Below are 16,116 nucleotides of genomic sequence, written 5' to 3' on the forward strand. Positions count from 1 at the left end.
ACTATGTATCAAGACCTGTAGTGGTATTTCTCAATAGAAAATGCAATCCTACTTGCAATGTACATCAAATTACTTGCCTAGTTAAACGTTCCACAGAGGAAGACGCCAGGGAATGAAATAATGTTGTATATGTCTCTGGATAGAGTAGAAGCAATCAAAGGAGGGAGAATGTTAGCAAAATACATATTTAAACATAATATGACGTGCAAATTTAGAAGCTAATAGTGTATAATGCATATTATTCTACCTGACAATATAGCAGTACAGCTTCTCATGCATGTAATTGCTTGTAGTGTAGCTGCAGTGTGATTGAACCCTAACCCTAGCAGTAACCAGTGCAGCAGGTGTATGTCAGTCAGCATTAGTCATCTGCTCGGTTAGACAATAATACATGTATGTACAGGTGTATCTGTCATCCCTCTACTGAGGAGGATAGGCTTGTGAGCTGTAACACAGAGTACAGCTGCTCAGCAGAGAGACACAGGAACCTAGTAGGACACGGAGTGAGGACTGAATATGAACAGTGTTGGAACTGTGTCAGAGCAGAACTTACCAAAGTACAGTCTAACTGAATATGTGGCTTGCAAGGTTGGGCTATCCTCATGGGAAAACATGTAATAAGCATTACCTGAGCACTGTTGTAGGAATACAATGTTCTGTACTCTAGCAATGTAAATGCCTTGTGACTGACAACATCATTAATGTGTGCAAAGGATGATAGTATACAGAATGCTCATACAGATGTAACATGTATAGAGTTGAACAAATGTCTAAACTTTGACTGCATACTCCTTTGCCTCCTGCTGCACACTAATAAAATGTTATTAATCCCAGCTTCCTCTGTTAATGAGTGTCATGTTGAAAATACGAATGAGTGTTACAGTTTGATTTAAAAGACTTAATTGACAGATGTTTACGTTCTAGCATTGGAATAGGTCAAGACAAACATCACAATGTCCATGTGTACCACATACACACAGCCAGTAACACGCAGTAGTAGTGCATGAAGGCATACACGACTGTGGGAATAGTACAGGACATATGGCACGTGCTAAGTGCAGATGCATGACACAAACACCAGGATGGGTGTCCCTGCAAAGAGGAACATGTGCCAACTACACCTCCCACAGATGTACTGGCAATAAAAACACATGGCAAACACACAGACACACTACTGTCCAACACATGACTGCAACGGAGCCTGGTCAAACACCAACATGAAGCATGCACAAACAGGGACTTGAGTAATGTTTGCCTTAACACCCCCCCCATAGGCCAAAGAAGAATAGAATGGACATATGCATGTAATGCTGTGAAGGATGTGTGGTAGTCCTCAGTATCACAGTGTTAGGGACACAGATACACTGTCATCAACTGTGACGTATGTGCAACGTACAGCATACCTGCATGTAATACAGAGGACAATCATGTGCCACAGAAATATACAGTGGCGAAATACTATAGTGGATAGACAATTGTACATGTGACAAACGATGAATATAGGTTCACACGGCCATAGGTACAGGGTAGGCCATCGTCCCAGGCCCAGCCATAATACTACACCATAGTTAGGATGACTTTGCCAACCTTCTGTGCCTCAGATGAAATACCCATGATATTGCTGTATCTCCGTCAAGCAGTGATAATGATGTAATCCCTGGCCTATACCTGCAATTCTCCATCCAATGGACAACATAGCTGCGAACAAGGCTAGGAAGGATGTCTGTCTCACATGTACTGTGATGTAGATCCACAGCATAATGATTGTCTGGGTGATATATGTGTCACCCAAACACATCCCACGAATGACCGTGACAAGGTAATGTCACCTGCCCCACTGATTCTGAGGGATGCAGATACAGTAGGTGAAGCATACACATGACATATGGGTTGACATGGCCTTGTATGTCAGGCACAGGTCAACACCAAACAGCAGGTATGTGACATGATGTGGCAGGGTCCTACATGTGGGGCAGCATTACACAAAATGGTGTCATCCTGCATCTGTACAACGATCAACCTATGTGGGCTTCCCAGCTGCTGTAGGTGTATGGTCAGATACAGTCTGAATGGGGCAACATAGTAGATCATAGGTGTAACACGAATGGGTACAAGGGAACAATGACCTAGCCTGATGTAGATGTGAATCCCTGCACCAACAGGTGGCCAATGTAGAAGACCCACACAACCACGATAGCAACGTGTGTGGAATGAATGGTGACCGTCCAACACTGTCCCCTGATTCCTGGTAAACACCCCTGTGCTGAGTGGACAGCCACCTATATGCTGGACAGGGGTGACCTAGTACCTCTCCACAGGTATGATGTCGCATGACGTTGCATTTAGCTGTGGGACATGTCCCTGACAGCAGATATGCATACCTGGGAGGCCCCTTCGCAGGATATCTGTGTCAGATGTCTGTCCCACTATGGCACCTGTTTTGCAGTCATCTACAAACACTGTTGCCCATAGCACCCCTGTGTGTGCCTGTACCATGAAGATGTAGGTGTATGACAGGAGTGCACACATGGAAGGGCCCCATGGGACACCACTTCTGACAGGCAGTAGGTCTGATATGCTGCCAGCAACTATGACCGTGTGGGTTGTGTCACATAGACAGTTTACAACACATTCTGTGATGTGCGTGTTCACATCCCAGCCAATGGGTTTATCAACGATACCTGAGGGGGGTAATGTGATGAAGGGCTTTGCCAGGTTGAGGTAGGCTGTATGGACTGCAACACCCCATCAGTGGCCTCGACTGTCCTGAAAATGTCAACCATGCTTTAAAGGCATGAACCGCCCCTGAACAAGACAAACCGTGTGTGAGTCAAAGTAAGTATGTCCCCTATGCAGTCAGGTACGAGCCACAGTATGATCCCTCCCCATGTCTTTGCAGACAGTTATCCTCAGGGTAATGGGACAGTAATAACCAGCCTCAGTGGAGGTATTGGCCTTCTGACGTGGGACTACAGTTGCCATGTGACACAACCTGGGTACCCTACCTGAGGTGAGGCTACAAAGAAATAGCTGTCCTAACTGTGGGTCTAATTCATAACCGAGATAGTGGAGTACACAGCGGGGTCACCAGCTGGTCTCATCGATGCTATGTCCACTACCCTGGAGAGAGCATGTCCCACCTGTGTGTCACAGAACATTAGGTGACCACAAACCAGTGGTACACACATCTCCTCATGTGTGGGGAGGTGGAGATGTCCTCACTGGACTTGTCAGCCTGTATGTTGGCAATGTGTGTATGTTGAGTAAACCCCACCTCTATGTGAACCCAGTCAGAGCATATGTGGGACTGAGCTCCCAGGTGTCCAGTATAGCAACTGAAGGTGGTATGATTGTTAGCCAGGTCCATGTAGGTATATCTGTGGAATGTGCCCTGGACTATTTCATGACAGTGTGTAAGTCTACACATATGATGACCAAGGGTGTCACACCTCACAAGGTGTCTGCTCCACCTTGTAGTAGCCACCTCCTCGTGTTGTACATTTTGTGTATGGCTGGGGTACACCACACTGGATGCTTGGCATTGGTACAGTGAACCACAGTTGGGTAAGTGAATGACTGGCTCATGCAGTCCTGTAGGTACTGGTAGATGGCAAATGTGATTTATGCAGTGGCTGCTGTACCATTGACCACTGGCTCAGGGTCCTTCAAGGAGACCACAGTACAGCGCAGTACTGTGTAGTCTGCCTCTGAGCAAGCAATGTGTATGGTAACTGGCAACACTCACAGCAACGGATGCCAAAAGCAGAAGCCACTGTCCAAATAACATAGATCAACTTCTGCATGACAATATGTGTTATCATACATGTATTGACATGTGTCTGCCAATTACAATTGGAAATGGCCGGTAAGACTGGCCTAAAGTTCCCATGATGTACACAGTCTGGGGGTGTTGTTCCGATAATAAAGTGGCAATACCTCCCAATCGTGACCTCTGGGTATGGTATGAAAGTGGTTGTTAACCTGCAACATTGGATGTATAGCATTGGTTTCTGGTGTCGGAACACATGGTTCCTGTAGCACAACACAGTATGGGTAGTCAAGCACACATACACAATTGCTGAACACACAGCATCAGTGAAACCCACTGCTCACAAGGACACAGTCCGACAAGCTCTACACTTTACATATGCACAGTGGTGTCCATTGTAGGACCCAAAAATTGTGGAAAGAACCAAATTATGTCTTATTTCAATGTGTACCCGAAATCATTGTCGTCACAGGTACACATATGCACCGCAAGAGTGTTTAATGTTGCTGATAGCTGTGCATGTAATGCAGCACAGATGCACAGAAATACCCAGGGTACCGGGTCCATACAACTGCATCCACATCACACCTCCGCACACATGACGGATGTGTAATGGGTACTGTCAATTGTTGCAGTCAAGGGATTCTGGGTATGTAGACTCTGTGCTCGGTGTCGTTTCGCAGGCAATACTTTCTCCCGCCTGCGGGAGGGATGTGCGATCACCCGCCTCAGTCCGCTAATAATGCAAACCATACTCCGGAGAATGCTAAATGTAGGTGTGTAATGTGTACAGCCCCATACTACTGTCCAGTAGGCAATTGTCATGGATGGACACCATTATGGCCAGAATGGCACCCACAACTGCAGACACGGGTAAATGACATAGCCGGGAAGGCATAACACAGGAAATACACATAGGGACTACAGGTGACATTCCACATACAAAGCAGGACCGTGCCAACACCGGCATACAGCACTCAACCTGCCAGCAACAGACTGAGGAGCTCCCGCTACCGTACAGCGTAACAGATGTGCGACCTGTGGAACACATACTAATGGCACACACACAACGTCAAGTAGGATATGTCAACTATGGCTATCCCACCTATGAAGACAACATGGTTAAATGAATGCATAGGTAAGCAACATGTTCTGGTGGTGTTATAGTGGAAATACAGTGACGGATATGTCCCATTGGGAAGTCTGCGGTTTAAATTGAGCATTTGCTAACCAGCATTGGTGGATGTATGTAATTTGTCCACAGTAGTACATCACCTGGTTATGTAGCACCATGTGGAATGGGTAGTCCAACAGACATCCGCGATTCCTGAACACACAGTATCAGTGAAACCCACTGCTCACAAGGACACAGTCCCACAAGCTCTACACTTTACATATGCACAGTGGTGTCCAATGTAGGACCCAAAATTTGTCTAAAGACAGGAATGCCGCATTCTTTCAACACTTAAGTGAACTCATTGACGTCACAGGTACACATATGCACCGCAAACGTGTTTAATGTTGCTGATAGCTGTCCATGTAATGCAGCACAGATGCACAGAAATACACAGGGTACCGGGTCCATAGCACTGCATCCACATCACACTTCCGCACACAGGACGGATGTGTAATGGGTACTGGCAATTGTTGCGGTCAAGGGATTCTGGGTATGCAGACTCTGTGCTCGGTGTTGTTTCGCAGGCAATCCTTCTACCCGCCCTGTGGGAGGGATTTGTGCGTAGCACCTGCCTTACTCTCCGCTAATAATGCTAACCATACTCCGGAGAATGCTAAATGTAGGTGTGGAATGTGTACAGCCCTATAGTAGTGTCCAGTAGGCAATTGTCATGGATGGACACCCGTATGGCCAGGATGGCACCCACAACTGCAAACACGGTAAATGACACAGCCGGTAAGGCATGACACAGGAAATACACATAGGGACCACAGTTGACATTCCACATACAGAGCCGGACTCGTGACAACACCGGCAGACACAGCACTCACTCTGCCAGCAACAGAGTGAGGAGCATACACTAGCGTACAGCGGAACAGATGTGCGACCTGTGGAACACATACTAATGGCACACACACAACGTCACGTAGGATGTGTAAACTATGGCATTCCCACCTACGAAGACAACATGGTTACATGAATGCATAGGTAAGCAACATGTTCTGGTGGTGTTATATTGGAAATATAGTGACGGATATGTCCCATTGGGATGTCTGAGGTTTATATGAAGCAGTTGGTAACCACCATCTTTGGATGTATGTCATTTGTTCACAGTACTAACGCAGCCGGTTATGTAGCACCATGTGGAATGGGTAGTCAAACAGACATCCGCGATTGGGGAACATACACCAGCAGTGAAAAGCACTGGGCAGGTGGACACAGTCCAGCAACATCTAACTTGACATATGCACATCGGTGTCCATTGTAGGACCCAAAATTCTGTTCAGAGCATGCCTGCTAGCTTCCTGCATTACTCATGTGATCTAATTGTCGTCACCACGTCACAGGTACATATAGGCACGCAAGCGTGTTCAATGTTGATGATAGCTGTCCATGAACTGCAGCACACATGCACAGAAATACCCAGGGTATCGGGTCCATACAGCTGCGTCCACATCACACTGCAGCACACATGAAGGATGTGTAATGGGTACTGTCCACTGTTGCAGTCAAGGGAGTCTGGGTATGTAGAATCTGGCCTCGGTGTTGTTTCGCAGGCAATCCTTTGTCCCGCCTGGGAGGGACGTGTCGTAGCACATGCGTCACTCTCGCTAACAATGCACACCATATTCCGGCGAATGCAAAATGCAGGTGTGAAATGTGTACAGCCCCATACCAGTGTATAGTAGGCAATTCACATGGATGGACAAGCGTATGACTAAGATGGCACACATAAATGCAAACCCGGTGGAATTACACTGCCGTAGTAAAGCATTACACAAGTCATACACATAGGGACTACAGTTGACATTCCCCATACAAGAAACACAGACAACCAGCCGATGAAGTCCAAAGCAAAGACGAGGTACTGTAGGGACCGTCAGTGACCAACCAGAGCACACCAAGAATTAAAGTCAGTCACCATAGTCTATTGAGTTTACCCGTCTGCTTCATAAGCAGACTTATTCGGACTACATACAATGTAGTCCAACCTACTACATTTACAAGCATTAATTGGTTGGTACATTAGATGTGCTAGGTACTAATTACATGCCTTAAAGGCAGACAAGCGAACAAACCTTACTTGGGTTACATCCCACACAGTGAGGACAACAGACATTGCTTGAAGGTACAGTATTCATCGGAAAATGGAAATATATGTACATATATGAAACATGAACCAACATAAAATGTTTTCCAAATGTCTGACTGTGTAAGCTACATGTATATGTCCTACGGATTGTGCCAATATATTAACAGAACTGCAGACACCTAGTAATATGAATGAACCATAATATATACACATAAACCGTATGAATATGAGTACTGTAAAATAGACCAACGAAATGTAAAGATTCACAATGTGCTAATGTAACATTCATTTAGAAGGTTACAGAAATAAATCAATCCAGACATCCATGTGTAAATACTAACAGAAGGCCAGCGAGGTGCTTGCCCTCACATGTACTGGGATGTCGTTCCACAGCATAGTGAGTGTCTGGGTGATGAATCCGTCCCAACAACACGTTCGATTAATGACAGTGTCAAGGTGTACGTCAGCTGCCCTTGTGGTTCTGAGGGATCTACCTTATTGACGTGAAGCATAGTCATCAGATCTGGGTTCGACCTAGCCGTGCATGCCAGGCACGGGTCACCTCTGGGCAAGTGGTATGCAATTGTATACAGCTGGAATCCTTTCAGTTGGTCAGTATAACACATATACCTGAGACCCTGCATCCGTTTGTCGAAGAACTGTTGGTGCCTTTCCAGCTGCTGCAGGTGTTGGGTCAGATACATTCTGAACGGGACATTGTACCCAATCATAGGTCTATTGAGTGATGAGTACAAGGGGACAATGACCTCCCTGATCTAGATGTGAATCCTTCATGATGATGTGGCCAATGTGGAAGGTCTACACAACTATGTTAGCAACATGTGTGTCTAACGAACGGTTAACAACAACACGTGTCCCCAGATCACTGGTAACCTCCTCCGTGTTCAGTGGACTGCCACCTATATGGTAGCTCGGGGTAGCCTTGTTCATCCCGAAGGGTATGCCTATGCATTTCCTGGCATTTAGCTGTAGGACATGTCTCTGGTACCACTTATCCACATCTGTGAGGCACTCCTGAAGGATATCTGTGTCAGATGTGTGTCTGACCTTGGCATCCGGTTTGCAGTCGTATGCAAACATTTTCACCCATAACCCCCCTGTGTGTGCGTGTACATTGGAAATGTAGAAGCTGGAAATAGTGGACCCAGGACTGAGCCCCATGGGACACCACCTGTGACTGGCTGTGAGTATGACATGGCGCCAGCAACTATGGCCATGTGTGTTCTGTGACCTAGCCCGTTTGCAAACCATAGGGGTGTATGGATTTACATTCAAGATGACGGGTTTATCAAGTATACCCGAGGGGGGTATTGTGTCGACGGCCTCTGCCGGGTTGAGGTAGGCTGTATGGACTGGTTTACCCTCAGCAATGGCCTTGGTGACTGATTCTACAAAGTGAAACACGTGTAAAGGGCATGATCTGACTATGACCAAGCTAAACTGGGTTGTATCCAAAGTATCACGGGTCCCCTATGTCCTCATCTATGTGTCCCATTATGATCCATCTCCATGGCTTTGCAGATAAGGCTTGTCAAACTAATGGTATGGTAATACTCCAGGGTCAGTGGAGGCACCATCTATGTGAGTGTGACTACAATGCCCTGTGCTACTACTCAAATGCGTATCCTGAGGTGAGGCTAGGATTACACAGCTGTCCGAAGTGTGGGTTAAATTCCCCATAGAGTTCCCGGAGTGCACAGCTGGGACACCATGTGGACCCATGGATGTTGTGTTAACTGCCTTGGGGCTGGATGTGGGTAATGCTGGACATACCAACGGCAGGCGTGCCCGCTCGAGTCCGATGCCCAAGGGACCACACACATAGCCGGCCTTAGGCATAGGCCAAGTAGGTAGCCGTCTAGTGTGTTGCTCTACCGGGGCACCTTCCAGACTCTATTTGGTGTAGGTAGACCAGGAGGGTAGCGGTGACGATCGGTGGCAACCTCTGCCTAGGTCACCACTTACCCTAAGGCCACTCGTCCCGTGGGTAATACGGGAGTACCCACGCCCAGACGCGGGTCATCGCTAGGGTCATTGCTAGTATGGCACATCATCTACGTAGGGAAGGAAACCATATATCCCCAGACATAATGGCACAGCATAATGCCTGTTCGCCCGGCCAAAGGCAGACATCGTCACCAGCGTCGGTGCGGGCGCACTGCGAGATGTCCGTTAACAATGCCGACAATGTGTCGCTTTGGAAACAAACTCCACAGAGAAATTCAATAAAAGACAATGATGGACAACCCGATGACCCCGTGACTGAGCTGTTCAAACTGTTACGCCATGTTAATTGTGTGTAGCACAGCGCATCAGGGCCAAAAAAACCAACGGTCATGTCTGTGGCTCCGTGAAAGTCCTCACGCAATGCCAACCCCTTGTAATATTGCGACACTGGCTATACATACGGAGGGTTAGTAATGGCAGTAGGTTGGATTCGATCAGACCGTGTGCAATTAGTATAACGAGATCTACAACGGATACACCGGACAATCGGCTACGGTTAAGACTAATTGGGGGCATTGACATAGTACCATGGACCGCGGACAAAAGCGTGCCCATGTGACTCATCTAACATTAAGTACAGGGTCAGGGCGGTCCCGCGGTGGTGGACAACACCAAACCCAAAGCACCACAGCAACACCCTGACAATCAAGGCCTGTATGCATATGGGATATAAGCAGCTGTCATCTGAACAGCCCTGTGGTGACGACATATGCATCCTGGGCCAAGAGCGAGGAGGAATTAGGAATGTTCAACATGCAGTACCGCACCTTTCCCAGCAGGGGAATGGGTGCCTGTGACGTCGTGTGTGGGGGTGATATGTAAATGTACATAGGTACCGCGGGTATGCAAATTAAAGACAGCGAACAGCTAACGTGCACTGGTCACAGTAGTGTCAATCGTGACTGCAGTCACGTTGGTATTATGACTATAGAACATATAGATGTGCGGTAATGCGTAAAGCGTCCATGCTGCAAAGACTGTTACATATATAAAGCTGTAAGTGCTTTCTGCACCGTCAAATCAACCGGATCAGACATATGTTGCCGAATAGTCACAAGTAACGCAAAACACGTAACCACACAGACACTGTAAACATATATAAGCGGAATACGGAGATGCGTAATGGCGTGCGCGTAACCCACAATCCGGACATGCGAGTGTACGTGTGCGTGTGTGATCCAGTGGAACCAGGCAAGGTTACGGATGTCTCCTCCACACGTTTACATTCATAATTGTCAAATATATGCTTAAATAGTACCTATTGATTCCATGCTTTGTTATCGTAATGCTACTAATATACACATCGATATACAATAACCTGATCAACACACTACATGCTAAGGTGCACTCTCACCAATTATCAACTATGTGTCCGGATACTGATTGTATTTACCAATATTGTAGATATATTAACACATTGTTGCCCGTATTATTGTTTCCATGAAGTAAGGCATGCAACACTGATATGTATATGTCACGTTATAATCAAGACTTGGAGCACTGTCCACCTAACTATGAGCAGGTTTATTGATTAATTCGCTTTAAACCGACTCTGAAGGAAGTGAATTAGGGACGGCTATGTCATGACATCCATTACTCGACGGTGCCCCATGTTAGTAGTTGAGAGAGCTCAGTATCCTTTCACTGTGGAGTCTATCGTATTTGACAGTGTCTGTTTCAGCCGATATATGTTCCATAATGTCGTTTATGAAGATGGGCAGGACGCAAGGTTTGCTGTATTTACGCATACTAGCACGTGGATATAGATAGGCCATGTCATACAAACGATGGGTAGTCAAGCAGACATCCACGACTGGGGAACATACAGCGGCAGTCAATACCACTGGCCAGATGGGGACAGTCAAACACGTTCTACACTTTACAAATGCACATCGGTGTCCATTGTAGGACTCCAAAAATTACGATGTCTGCTCCGTTATCCATCGGGATCGGCCAATCAGAGTAATAACCGTGACTACGGCACAGCTAGACATATGCACCACCAGCGTGTTTAAGGTTGATGATACCTGCCCATCACATGCAGGACATATGAACAGAGGTCCCCAGACTGCCGTGTCCATACGTAATAAAGGCCCATATCCCAGTTCCGCACACATGAAGGATGTGTCATGCGCATCGGGGGTTGCAGCCCTGGTATCCTGGGTATGCAAAATGGGTCTCGGTGTTGTTTGGCTGATAATCCGTTGTCCCGCCCCGTGGGAGGGCTGCGGGTACAGGACGTGCCTTAGTCCCCAGTAAGGATGCAAAGCACCCATAGGGTAATGCTAAAGGCATGTGTGAAATGTGTTCAGCCCTACATCAGTGTCCAGTAGGCATTTCCCAAGGATGGACAAACGTACGGACAAGATGGCACCCATAATAGCAAGCCTGGTGGAATCACACAGCCTTAGTAGGGCATGACACAGGACATATAGATGGAAACAGCAGTACATACACCCGTAGACATCCATCCTGCCATGCGAATCCCAGCGTATACAGCAGCGAAGGTGCTATCCAGTATGGGGATCACCGCCCACTTGGAACATACCTGCGACCTGCGGAACACATATTAATGGCACACCAACAACGTCAAGTAGGAAGGCCATACTATCGCTAAAATATGGAGTTCACACACATAACCGACATACTGTCATGAATTCATAGGTTCTACATGTACCGGCTGTGTTATACTGACGATTCAGTGGCGGATAGTTCACAATGGTACCTGTGAGGATTATGTAAAGCTGTTGCCAACCTGCAGGACTACAGTAACACCCTCTGGGTAGATTGTGGAAGGACACGGGTTACGAGCACTACATAATATGGGTAGGCGGACAGACATCCGGGGAATGGGGAACATCACGGCGGCAGTCAGACCCACTGGCCGAATGGACACAGTCCAACATGTCCTAAACTTTACATATGCACATCGGTGTCCATTGCAGGACCCAAATATTACTCCTTAAGTGAGTGTGAGCAACATAGTGTGAATCTGAAGAGGTGACAGCCGTGACTACGGCACAGGTAGATATGTGCACCACAGGTGTCTTCAAGGGTGATGACAGCCGTCCATGAAATGCAGGACATATGAATAGGACTCCCAGGCTGCTGCATCCATACGCATCGTCACATCCTATTTCCGCACACATGAAGGGTGTGCAAGGGTACTGTCAGCGGTTGCAGACAAGGGATGCGTGGGTATGCATATATGGGTGTCGTGTGGATTGGCAGATGATTCACCATCCCGCCCGTGCAGCGGATGTGGCCATGGCATATCGTTACTCCGCAATACTAATACCGATCATCCACGGAAATGGAGAATGCAGCTGTGAATGTTGACAGCCCGATACTAGTGTCCAGTAGGCAGTTCCCATGGATGGACAAACGACGCCAAGATGGCACCCATAGCTGCCAACCTGGGGAATCCACAGCTGTTGCAAGGCATAACCTAGGGAATACAGATACGATTGTACAGTACACACCCCATTCAAAGAAAGACCGCTGGGCAGATACCGCGTACACAACACACCATGCCAGCACATCTATGGGGATCTGCGCTTCTATACAGTGGAACAGATGGGTCACCTGTGTAAAGATACCAATGGCACAATCTCCACGCCTGCTGGGAATGACATAGGATGGTCAAACCATGGCGCTGACACCAAAGAAAGACATCCTTCGTGAATTAATAGGATTGATGTCAATACAACATGGCAAACACCCAATGAACAGGGAAGACTTGCTGGCACCTAAGGCCCCAAACAATGCCACACATAGGTAGATGGAACAGTCAACATAAACATTTAGCACGACAGGTCGCATATGGTATCCAAAGGTACTAGACATGTATGCGCCTATCACCCGTTGGCCCGTGAGACTTACACATAACATGGGCGTATCCAGGCTTTAAATGTCCACCCTTACACTTCCATTTGTCACTTATGCGAGCAATGGGATGTAGCCACAGCATAGAAAGCAGGGACGTACTGCCAAGAAACACACACATGTCACCATCACAGAAAGCATACTATGAACAACATTACATGATGTTATGCGATGCAACACAAACAAACCGAAACATGCAGCAAGAATAGTCACCTAGTTCGACACAACCCAAGTAACATTTGAACAGTTCATGAAAACATGCAGCGTTTTACGTTGTTTCCTCGCAGGTGCAGGAAATATGCTATGTCGAATGTTCACAAACAACAATGTGAGTCCTAACATGATTTTAAATATCACACTGTTGATTGTGAACACTGTAACAATTTGCTTAACCAGATGTATGGTCGAAAGCAACGAACACACACACACCTTTCGGAAGGACGGAGATGAACCTCGTTTACATGAACTCAGTACAGTATGAATCAATTACACAACGCTGGCTATCGAAGTTAACTGACGGAGCGTGGGTCAAGGTACATGAGGCTGCTGACGTCACCCGCAAGACAATAGTTGGTACAGCCAAGGCATGTGTTGGCGGAGCCGCCTTAAAAGCATAATCCAGTCGCAGGACGCAGCTGGAAACACACACACACACAGAGACACACACAAACGGAAGGGACGGGTAATCTAAACCTAATCGACATCATCCACATGAACACCACTACTGTATGAAGTGCATTTACAGAACGCCGCTACGAGTTTGCTAAACAGAGCGCTGTCACAGGCGCGTATTGGAGGCTGTTGGCCGCAGACGCCAGCCGCTTAAGACAATAGTTGGCAACAGCCTGGGCACAAGTCTTCGCCGAGCGCTCTAAAAGATAACCAATCGGTAGTCGCAGGCGCGCTGGAAACACACACACACACAGAGACACACACAAACGGAAGGGACGTAGAGAAGTTCCAACCCACGACTATCCACATGAACACACTACTGTATGAAGTATTTACAGAACGCTACCGGTTTACAAACAGAGCTGTCACAGGCATACTTGTAGGCTGCTGACGCCACCCGTTAAGACAATAGTTGGCGTAACAGCTAAGGTACGTGTTGCGTGGAGCCGCCTAAAAGCATAATCAGTCGCCAGAGGCAGCTGGAAACACACACACACACGCACACGCGGAAGGGAGGGGGGGACGAACTCGACTATCTACATGAACACACTACTGTATGGAAAGCATTTACAGAACGCCGCTACCGAAGTTTGCAACAGAGCGCTGTCACAGGCATGCTTGTAGGCTGTTGACGCCAGCCGCTTAAAGACAATAGTTGGCAATAGCCAAGGCATGTCTTGGCGGAGCGCCTAAAAGCATAATCAGTCGCAGACGCAGCTGGAAACACACACACACACAGAGACACACACAAACGGAAGGGACGTAAACGAACCTACGACTATCCATTACATGAACACACTACTGTATGAAGCTTGTTACAGAACGCCGCTACCGAGTTTGCTAAACAGAGCGCTATGTCACAGGCATACTTGTAGGCTGCTGACGCCAGCCGCAAGAAGCAATAGTTGGCAATAGCCAAGGTACATGTGTTGCGAGCGCCTAAAAGCATAAATCAGTTTCCAGAGGCAGCTGGAAACACACACACACACACCAATGAAGGGACGGGGACGAACCCACGACTATCTACATGAACACACTACTGTAGTGGAAAGCTTTGCACGGCGAGAACGCTGGCCACCGAGGTTTGCTTCAAACAGAGCGCTTGTCACAGGCATGCTTGCAGGCTGCTGATCGCGTCAGCCGCAAGACAATAGTTGGCAACAGCCAAAGGCATGTGTTGCTGCCCCATGTGAGCGCCTAAAAAGCATAATCAGTCGCAGACGCAGCTGGAAACACACACACACACAGAGACACACACACAGCGGAAGGGACGGGGAGCGAACCTATTTACTATCCACATGCGAACACACTACTGTATGGAAAAAGTATTTACAGAACGCTGCTACCGAGTTTGCTAAACAGAGGCGCTGTCACAGGCATACTTGTAGGCTGCTGACGCCAACCGCAGAAGACAATGCAGGTTGCGCAATAGCTAAGGTATGTGTGGTTGCGGAGCCGCCTAAAAGCATAACCAGTCGCAGGCACAGCTGAAACACACACACACACACGCACCACGGAAAGGGACGGGGATCGAACTCTCTTACTATCTACATGAACACACTACTGTATGAAGCATTTACAGAACGCGCCACACGAAGTTTCATAAACAGAGCGCTGTCACAGGCATACTTGTAGGCTGCTGACGCCAGTCAGAAGACAATAGTTGGCAACAGCCAAGGCATGTGTTATGGCGGACCGCCTAAAAGCATAATCAGTCGTGAGAGGCAGGTGATGGAAACACACACAGACACACAGACACAGACACACACACACACACACACACACACACACACACACACACAGACACACGGAAAGGACGGGGATTCCAATCCTACTTTATCTACATGAACACACTACAGTATGAAGCATTTACAGAACGCTGGGCACCGAGTTTACTGAGCAGAGCTACTGGTTAGGAGGCATACCCCTACGTGAGTGGTATCATTTGGTAAAGGCACGCGCCCGGCTGGTGTTCGGACAGAGTATGCAGTCACGCAGTCTGTTACCATCCCAAGGCTCTTTCGTACAGTAACACGTTAGTGCTGCAGTCGGTGAATAACAAGTAACTACTGATCAGTACATCACTGCATACTGGGCATGCTCAGACACTTAGACTCGCACAGGGCAGACATGCATACACATGTTGCGACGGGCATGGGTGGCGAATGTGGGGACTGGCCGTGGTGTCTACCAGCCACACAACAGAAACCTGGCCATGCCACAGACGTGGCTGCCATGTAGGGGGGATAGAGGCATGCACCGGGTATTACTGGCAGACGGGCAGGCAAGGTGTGCACTGTGCTGTGTGTCTATCTACACAGCTGCCTACTGGGCATGCTCGGACACTTAGAGAGTCGGCACAGATCATGGACCATGCATACACATGGTGCGACGGCATGGGTGGCATGACAATGCGGACCATCCTGTGTGTCCGCCACACAACAGTAACCCGGTCATGCCACAGATCGTTAAGTTGTTGCTGCGGGAAATATG

Source organism: Protopterus annectens, chromosome 4.part0 (assembly GCF_019279795.1).
Source record: "Protopterus annectens isolate FY-2018-M chromosome 4.part0, PAN1.0, whole genome shotgun sequence".
Classification (NCBI taxonomy): Eukaryota; Metazoa; Chordata; order Ceratodontiformes; family Protopteridae; genus Protopterus; species Protopterus annectens.